Genomic DNA, 9,285 nt, shown 5'->3' with positions numbered 1-9,285 from the left:
GCGATCTTTTAAAAACAATTTAGGGTCGTGACTGAAACACAGCTAGACCCTTTTGTTTTTACCCTCCAGAAAATTAAATTTTACCTCTCAGGCAGTAATTATCCCTAGGTTGGGAACCAGTGCTGTCGAACGATTCTACTTACGAGAACAGACATTTCGCGTAAGGACCACGAAAATAAGGTACGAGAAATTAAGGCTCATAAGGAGGCATACAGACAGTCGTTTCTCCCTCGCTCTATCTTCGAGTGGAAAGGGGAAAAGAAACGACTGGTTGTGGTACAGTCCGCAGCACGCACCGTACAGTGGCTTGCGGAGTATGTACGTAGATGAAGGTGTAATTGCGTTGTTCGACAAGGAAAACGCAGCTAAGACAATAAGAGAGTGAGCGAAACACATCTAAACTTCACCAACAAGTCAGTCACTTCTGGTACCTAGGAGACCACCATCCAACCGAATATCCATTACAGAAAGGACATTCAAACTGCAAAAGGCGTACAAACTGACGTGGAATTACTACAATAAAAGAGCAGTATCTCGTAATGGAAAACGGCAATACGGTTGTTTTACCAGAAGCCTTGTGTGTTATCGGCAACGGCCTTGCAGCAGTGGATACACCGGTTCCCATGAGATCACCGAAGTTAAGCGCTGTTGGGCGTGGTCGGCACTTGGATGGGTGACCATCCAGGCCGCCATGCGCTGTTGCCATTTTTCGGGGTGTACTCCGTCTCGTGATGCCAATTGAGGAGCTACTCGACCAAATAGTAGGGGCTTACCATCATAACGACCGGGAGAGCGGTGTGCTGACCCCACACTCCTCCTATCCGCATCCTCCACTGAAGATGACACGGCGGTCGGATGTTCCCGGTAGGCCACTCGTAGCCTGAAGACGGAGTTCTTGTGTGTTATAGAAATCACAGCAATTAAGGAATGACGAAAATTCATCACATCGAGAAACAAGAACGGAAAATTCTTCGAATACATGTACAAGTAGAGGAGTGGACGAAAGTATGGAAACATCAACACAACACCATGCCCAATATGGTGTAGGAAAACCGTTGGCACTCGAAACAGCTTCCCGTCGTCTCTGAATGGATAAAAACAGGTCTGTATGATTTCCAAGGGATCTAATGACGTTCTTCCTGAAAAAGAGTGGCAAGTTCAGGTAACGATGATGAAGATGGATAGCGATCATCCAAGCTTCTCTCCAAACCAGACCACAAAGACTCAGGTGTCCAGGAGAGATGCAAAACTTCATACTCGTGCTCACAAAACCATTTCTGGACAACGCGAGCTGTGCGAAAGGGGTCCATGTGGTCTTGGAACACAGCAACACCACGGGGGAATAAATATGTAGCATGCAATGGACCTGATCAAGCATAATGGCCACACAGTCCTTGGCAATAATGCGACACTGCAAAGTAACCTCAAGGCCCATGGAATTCTACGATATGTTTGACCATATCATCGCCTGAGAAAAAAAAAAAAAAAGAAAAGAAAACACCGCCCGAACATGACTTGAAGGCTCAACGGTACCGACCGGCCGCTGTGTCATTCTCAGTCTTTAGGCCTCGCCCGATGCGGATACGGAGGCATATGGTCTCCCAGCCGTTATCAGTTTTCGTGACCGGTGTCGCTACTCTTCAGTCAAGTAACTCCTCATGTGGCCTCACAAGGGCTGAGTGCATCCCCTGCTTGCCAACAGCACTCAGCAGACCAGGACGGTGACCCAACCAAGTGCTAGCCAAGCCTGACAGTGCTTAACTTTGCTGATCTGACGGGAACCGATGTTACCACTGCGGCAAGGCCGTTGGCATAAATCATCCGATCGAATAACGTTCTTCTACTGCTCCAGAATCCAGGTGTTATGGCGTCGGTGGCAAGTTTTCCTATTATGGACATTTGCATCACTGATGAGTGGGTCTGGACTTCCAACTCGCCCTGCAATTTACAGCTTAAGAATCTTAAGATCTTCAGTTGAAGCTTCCGGGCTGAGAGGCCGTGGTCGATGTATAAAATTTCCACCTGACGTTTCGTCTCCATCTGCGGGAAACATCGTCTGAGGTCGTCCGGCTACTGCCACTGAGACTTCAGGTACTCTAGCACTTATAGAAGCGCATAGACGGCACCACCATTCGTCACGTGATGCCGACGGTATGCCTGTCTTTGGAAGGCGTCATCATTCTCGATTAAAGGTAATCGATTGTCACTCTGCTGGCGCAACGTCGACATCCATATTTTGTCTAACTTTAAAACTTCGGCATCACGTGACGAATAGTGGTGCCCTCTATGCGCTTCTATAAATGCTAGAGTACCTGGAGCCTCAGTGGCAGTAGCCGGACGACCTCAGAAGATGTTTCCCGCAGATGGAGACGAAACGTCAGGTGGAAATTTTATACATCGACCACGGCCTCTCAGCCCGGAAGTTTCAACTGGAGACAACACCGGCCATGAAAGCCTACACTGTATAATCTTAAGCTCGTCACAACTAATAAGTACTTAGAGGTAATATTAAGAGGCGATATGACATGGGACGATCACGTAATATCAGAATCAGGGGAAGCAAACAGAAGACTTTGATTTGTTGGAAGGGCGCTAGAAAAGTCCAGTGTGCCTCTAAAGGCAGTTGCATACCAGACAATTGTCCGCCCCCGGTAGCTGAGTGGTCACCGCGACAGAATGTCAATCCTAAGGGCCCAGGTTCGATTCCCAGCTGGGTCGGAGATTTTCTCCGCTCAGGGACTGCGTGTTGTGTTGTCCTTATCATCATTTCATCCCCATCGCCGCGCAAGTCGCTGAAGTGGCGTCAAATCGAAAGACTTGCACCCGGCGAACGGTGTGTACCCGACGGGAGGCCCTAGTCACACGACATTTACATTTTATTTACCAGACAATTCTACTGCACCATTTTCTGAAGTCCTCGTTAAGTAAGGATGTCAACAGACGTCAAACGCGTTCAGAGAGGCCTGATATATTCGTAACAGGTCGGTACAGTCCACACGAAAATATAATAGAAATCTTTGGGAAATGACATTGAAACCCGCGGGTGAATTTGGAGAACCTCTGTTCGAAGAAGAGTGTGTTACAACTGTGTATCGATCATCTTGTGGGGTTCACAAGAACAAGATGAGAGAGATTAGAGCGAGTACAGACGCAAATAGACTGTCATTTTTCTCTCGATTAGTATGCGAATGAAACAGGTCAAGAAGTGGATAATACTGACACGACGTTCTCTCCTGCATGTAGTAGATGTCCTACAATGCGAATAGCCCACCTGCCATACACTGCAAAACAACTGTGAGATGATAAAACCAAGCAGCATAGTTTTCATTTGTACTTATTTAATTTTTCGTGCCCGGAAAACTTCTTTTAAAGTTTTTTCAGCTCAGTATCGGGCTATGTCCAGTGCTTGTTTCTTGCAAGCCACATGTCGACAACGGTAAATCTCGTGGGGTAGTTGGGACATAGTAGAATATGTTCCATGTCCTGGACCACAGTCGCATTTGCTGTCTGCTTTGTCTTGAGGTCCCATTTAGTAAGATTGTTTTGACTGGCGCCACACTCTTTCTGATACGATTCAGTGTTCTCCAAATTTTCCAGCCAGATGCATGGCCGCTGGCCATATCTTGAGAGACGTGATAGTCCATAGACAGCTCCTCGCGCAATTTGAGTCTGTCAGATTTGCATGAAGCACCGTGTGTGAGTTGGAACTAATCGTAAGTCTGTTTAAATTTTTCTGTATGCTCATGTTCAGTTCTTCAGGCTTCAGGATCTGAGACTCCAGATGCCTTATACAGGGTGATTCAGTTACCCTCACCCATTGATTTTATGCATCAAGCAGCATCTTGAAATTCCACGTTCAAATTATAAGTCCTACAGAAAAAAAATAACAGACACTTTCTGTAGAAAATTTAACGTAGTTAATTTTTGTACAGAGATACGTTTTCGCTAGAGGCCATAGTTTTCGTATTATTCAAGAAAAATGTATGAAAGTGAACTTCAAAAGCGTTTTTCTAGAATAAATTGAAAACTGTGATTTCCAGCAGAAACGCATCCCCAAACAAAACTTAACTACACTAAATTTCCTACGAAAAGGTCCCATTCATTTTTTTGTAGGATTGATAGTTTGCACACAGTGAACGAGAGAATATGAAAATCTCCTGTGTGGCTTTTGAAGGTGTTGCAGGTTGCATAGAACCTATCGTTAGGGGCAGCTGAATCATCTTTTATAGCTTATCAAGTGGTGTGGGTTTCATGCATCCTATTGGTAGGTTGCATGTGTCATTTAGGTTAGTAAAAACGTTTGCGTGTCCGCGCTATACAGCGCATGCCTATTCTGCCATGGAAAAGCAAAGTGTTTGGGCAGTTCTTAAATAATTTACTACTCACTAGTGTTGCCATTCCAGATGACATTCAACTTTCAGCTTTACCGTTTTCAGCTAAGGTGAAAAGTGCTAACTCGTGTCTTCGAGGTATTTGTTTTGAGTTCAACACTGGTCCAAATTCGAATGGCCCCCAGTGATGACCCGCAGTTACCTATGATTATTGGTGGCTCTTTCAACAGCCATTGCATCTGATAATGCCCGCATGTGCGCCTTATAGAACGTTGGGATAAATATTGATTTAATGTCTTAACGCAATTAAGTCTAATTTAACCTGAAAATGTGATTCATTATCGCGAAATCGGTTGTATCTTGATTCCACAATAAACAATTATTGGCAGCTATAAGCGGAATCTACAGTTTTTTAGAATTTACCACAATTTTTTTTAAAAACCTTTTTAACCGTGGGCAGATTAAGCTGTGGTTGACCATATAGAAAACTTACGTGGTTTGAGGGAGCTCTCTTTGTAATAATCATACATGATTTTTTTTCCAGTTTTCGTTTCTACTTCCTCAAAGCTCCTGTGTTGTGCAGTAATAGTCAAATCATTGGAGTGCAAGGAATGAGTAGTATGCTAGTTGATCATTCATGTATAGAGTAAATAGAAGGGGGGCACAGAACACCCTAGGCATCCTTTCTCTTTTGTCGACGCTATCAACTATACCTGCTCACCAGTGTTCCATAAGACTGCCTGTTTTGTAATAGAGATGCAGTGTCCGTGAATGTCTCGTACAGTTTCTTAATTTGCATTCTATGGTTGACAGTGTCAGATACAAAACTTAAGTTCATCAGCGCTACACCTGTTATTTTACGTGTTTGCAAATCCTTCCTGTTTGTGTCCTGTAAGCGTCAGGATTTGACTGGTGCACGATTTCCGGTGTGTGAATACAGTATTTCTCCTTTTTCTTAATCAACCAGGTTTAGTCTGTATACGTTTCTTTCAACACTGGCCTTTCATTTTGACGTAATTAGCGGAGTCATTCCCCCATTTGTCACGGTGTGAAATGAGTAAATACGTTTCCGCGTTCTCCGACGACAGAAAATGGATTTGGCGAGGTTATGCAATGATTACCGCGGTGAACTTCTATTCTGGGAGCAGGAAGCTCATGTCCTTTTCCAGCTGTACCATTTACGTATCTCTAAATTTCTATGACAGAGATTTCCGTGGTCTCTTTCCCTTATTCAGTGGTTCATTCATTAACTACTGTCCGTTCTTATAACCGTGTTGTCGATTGGATAAACCTTGAACGAACTCAGCAAACCCATGTCATTCGAAGAAAGAATGAATGAGTGATTCAAGAAATCAAAGCTGGTAATTATCCCTACCTTTTCAATAACTACGTAGATTCTTTGAAGATTTTGTTTGCTCACTGCACACTTTACATCTCAGTGACTGGAAATAACGGCTGCCGATCTGATATTCACAGGTTCGTTCGTCGTGATCACTCTTCGTTCACTATGATGTCCCAGAGAAGTCTTTTCGTCTGCAACTGTTGATTCATTTTCTCAAAAAAACTATGATTTTACATGATAAATCCTGAGGGCACGGTGGAATGTAAAGACCTGTTAGTGTGAGCTTTTAACATAGTGCTATTAAAGGGTATCAGGTCGCTGAATGACGGCGTTTTCAGTATACTACCGGCATTCACCGTAAGTGAGGTTTCCAATACCATTTTAAAAATGTATTTAGTTATTTGAACGACAGCAGTACAAGCATTTTACGTACTTATTGGTGTGACAGTTTCTTAGAAACACTAGCGTAACAAATTTAAGCGAAACTTGTTAAACCAACATCGTAGTACAGATGTGCATAGTTTCCAGTTCAACTTCCACTGATACTCTAGCGTTGAAAATTTGGCCATAGTCAACAAAAGAGAAAAAATTGAAGGAGAAGAGAGGAACTACCATTGTAAATTACTCGTCAGTGTACCACACAAACAAAAATTGTGTTATATGTGCCGTAAACGAGAATCCCCTGGTTAGAAATTAAAAGTTAAGACGATCCGTGCATCACACCCATGATGTTTCTGTCGTGGCTACGCTTTCATAGTGAGCAGCGAAATCTTTTCGTCAATAATGAAATGTGATGATCCCATAGCGCTATTCGGAATATGTTTCGCAGGGCAGCATCTTCGGACGAGATTAGGACGCTGTAGTAACGGTTGGAGACAGACCAATTACTAGTCGTTGATCAGTACAACGCCGACCGAGGTGGTCGGTCGGAATAGGGGTGATATTTGGTCGTAACTACACGGCAGCACACCGATGTCAACAAGACAATAAAGTACAGAACAATGAGCTGCCTTAGGAGTCTCCCAACAAACTATGAATCGAAGGTCCACGTCTATTGGCCTGTACACCAGACGGCCGACATTGTGTGTGTTGCTGACAGCAGTACAAATAGAGTTTTGTTTATTGAGGAGTAAACAACATTGAGGTTGGTCCGAGAATGAATGAAGAAATGTGTTCTTCGCGGATCGATCCTATTAAGGTTTGCACAATGATTCTACTCGCGCAATCGTCTAAAAGGAAAATCAGTAGGGTGTATAGCCACAGGAAGAGACCGGCTCGTTGGTGATGGGATCCTGATACTGGAGGCATCATGTGAGAATCGCTTATGGAGCTTCAGATCTTCGTTCATTGTCATAGGAATAATAATAACCTACAGACTTGCACATATAATCAGTTGTCGTGTGTTATTTTATGTTCACTTCGAGAAACTAATTTAAAATAAATACATTTGTTAATTGTAAAACAATTGCACTTGAGTGTGATATCTGTGAGAAACAAAAGAAGTAGGTGCCCCAGCTGCACAAATCTACACTTCTGGAAAAAAATGCAAAACCCTCAAGAATGTTTTATTTTGTTGACAAGTGATCTGACAGGCAGATGCTCATTGTAGGAGTACGTGATAACAAATTCAGACCTACAGAAGCACACATGTCACAGTAGAGGGTGTCCAAACAGCTGTGTCAGTATACAGTGTATCCCCCCCTCTGGTGGCAACACAGGCGTGCATTCTCACATGCAAATGATCATAAAGGTGCCGAATAACATCCTGCGGTGGAGTGTCCCGAGCATCTTGCAACTTTTGTTGCAAATTCGGCAACGGTTCATGCAGGCTCTGGAGGACGAATAAGTTCCCGCTTCATCGTGCCCCATATAAATTCAACTGACAAGACATCTGGTGATCTTTCTGGAGAGGGTAGTTGTTTTACACCACGAAGACCACATTGCGTCGCAGCAGTCGTATGCGACGTACCTGTCGAAGATAACAGCCTGTCGGGATAACAGCCTATGCAATGTACTTTAGCCTGCGGAAACACCAGATGAGACCGCAATTTGTAACAGATGGCCTTCCATATCATGAAGCCCGAGATGGGACATTTGTGTCATGGGCGAAAGCACTATGGAATAGGCAGCTCTCTATGTCTACGCCATACACTTGTACATCCATTATTTGCATACAGACAGAATCTACTCTCATCACTAACGACAACAGAGCACCGTTTCGCTCTCCGGTCGACTGTCCCACAATGTCACAGTAGCCATTCTTGATGGTGTGGTGGTAGTGGTAGCCCGATAGAGGCACACGTGTTCTTAATCAGGCTGCAAGCAGACGGTTCCCAACGGTCCCTGATGACACAGCAGGTGCAACGTGTGCCTGGATTTCGTCCCTGAATGATGTTATGTCGGTTTTCGCTGCTCCCATAATACGTCGAACTTGACGTGCGTCTGTACTGCGCGGACTTCCAGAACCTGGTCTACAGACGTGGAAATGTTCCAGACACCACTACTGAAAGAAGCGACACACCACCGGTACATTGTGCTCAGTATGTTCTGAAATCTGTCGATCCGTCCACACAGCTTCCCGCAGGCGAAAGGCGTGACCCCATTCCAATGGCTGTAGCTATTCAAGAGCAGTACATTCTCGTCGGTTGGACACGGTTCTGCCCTAAAACTAGTTTTGCAAACACTTTTCACATCTGAACGCAGCACGGTTACTGCCCGCAGAATCAAAACAGGGGGTGCACACGTAGGCCTCCTGAGTGCCATATCGACGATGATACTGACAAATGGATCTCTTATCACGACAACCCCTCAGTATGACCACATTATACATACACATTCCTTGAGGGTGTACCTGTTTCGGACTACTGATAGACTGATTGCAATTACCCTTTACAAAACCTTGTAGCGGGACTTTGAATTTCGCCGCGCTACACTTGTTCCCTCAGACATAAATTATACCGTCGCAGCGGTATGAGCGCTCGACGGCAGAGAAAATACTAAAATTGTAACTCTTTTTTTTCGGATCGTTGTTTTTTTTAATTGTCTCTCGAGAGCGGAAGCTTAAGGCAGACGTGATCTGATGAAGACGTAAAAAACTTATTAGCTAGTCTTGATCTGATTTTAATGTGTAGACATTGTGGAAGTTGTGAAATTCGGAGGATGGAAGTAGCAAAGTAAATTAAATTGCATTCAGTATCAAGATGATTTTCATTTGTATAAATTAGTGATTCCTGGACGATTGCAAGATTTCGGAGCAGACTTTTCACGCAGAAATGAAGGAGATTTTTTGAAGACCTGGACGCCGCACTAAAGAAGACATGTTAACCTGGTAAAGGATGAACTCTTACCTACGCCATTTCCCCCTGTCAGTTACATTTTGTTATTCTGCTCTCTTTTCAATAATTTTTGTAGTGCAAATTGGTTTAACTTTTGCTCAAAAACGCCGCAAGGACCACCCCAACAGTAGCTTTTCTGTAACACGAAGTCCGATAGCTTTTCTATAATACGAAGTACGATTTGCTTTTCATTCTTTCCCTTTTTCACGGTCATTTACGATTATAAAACCTCTTTTTTATTCACCATTTCTCCCCACATTTTCAACCTTTTCTTTTA

General features: G+C 43.8%; 1 pseudogene; it reads left to right on the top strand.

Moving 5' to 3' along the window:
• Positions 1-587: 587 nt before the first annotated feature.
• Positions 588-705, top strand: LOC124546165 (annotated as a pseudogene).
• The last annotated feature ends 8,580 nt before the right edge of the window (positions 706-9,285 follow it).

This window comes from Schistocerca americana, chromosome 8 (assembly GCF_021461395.2).
Source record: "Schistocerca americana isolate TAMUIC-IGC-003095 chromosome 8, iqSchAmer2.1, whole genome shotgun sequence".
NCBI classification, from domain to species: domain Eukaryota; kingdom Metazoa; phylum Arthropoda; class Insecta; order Orthoptera; family Acrididae; genus Schistocerca; species Schistocerca americana.
This window is presented reverse-complemented; position numbering and strand designations above follow the sequence as displayed.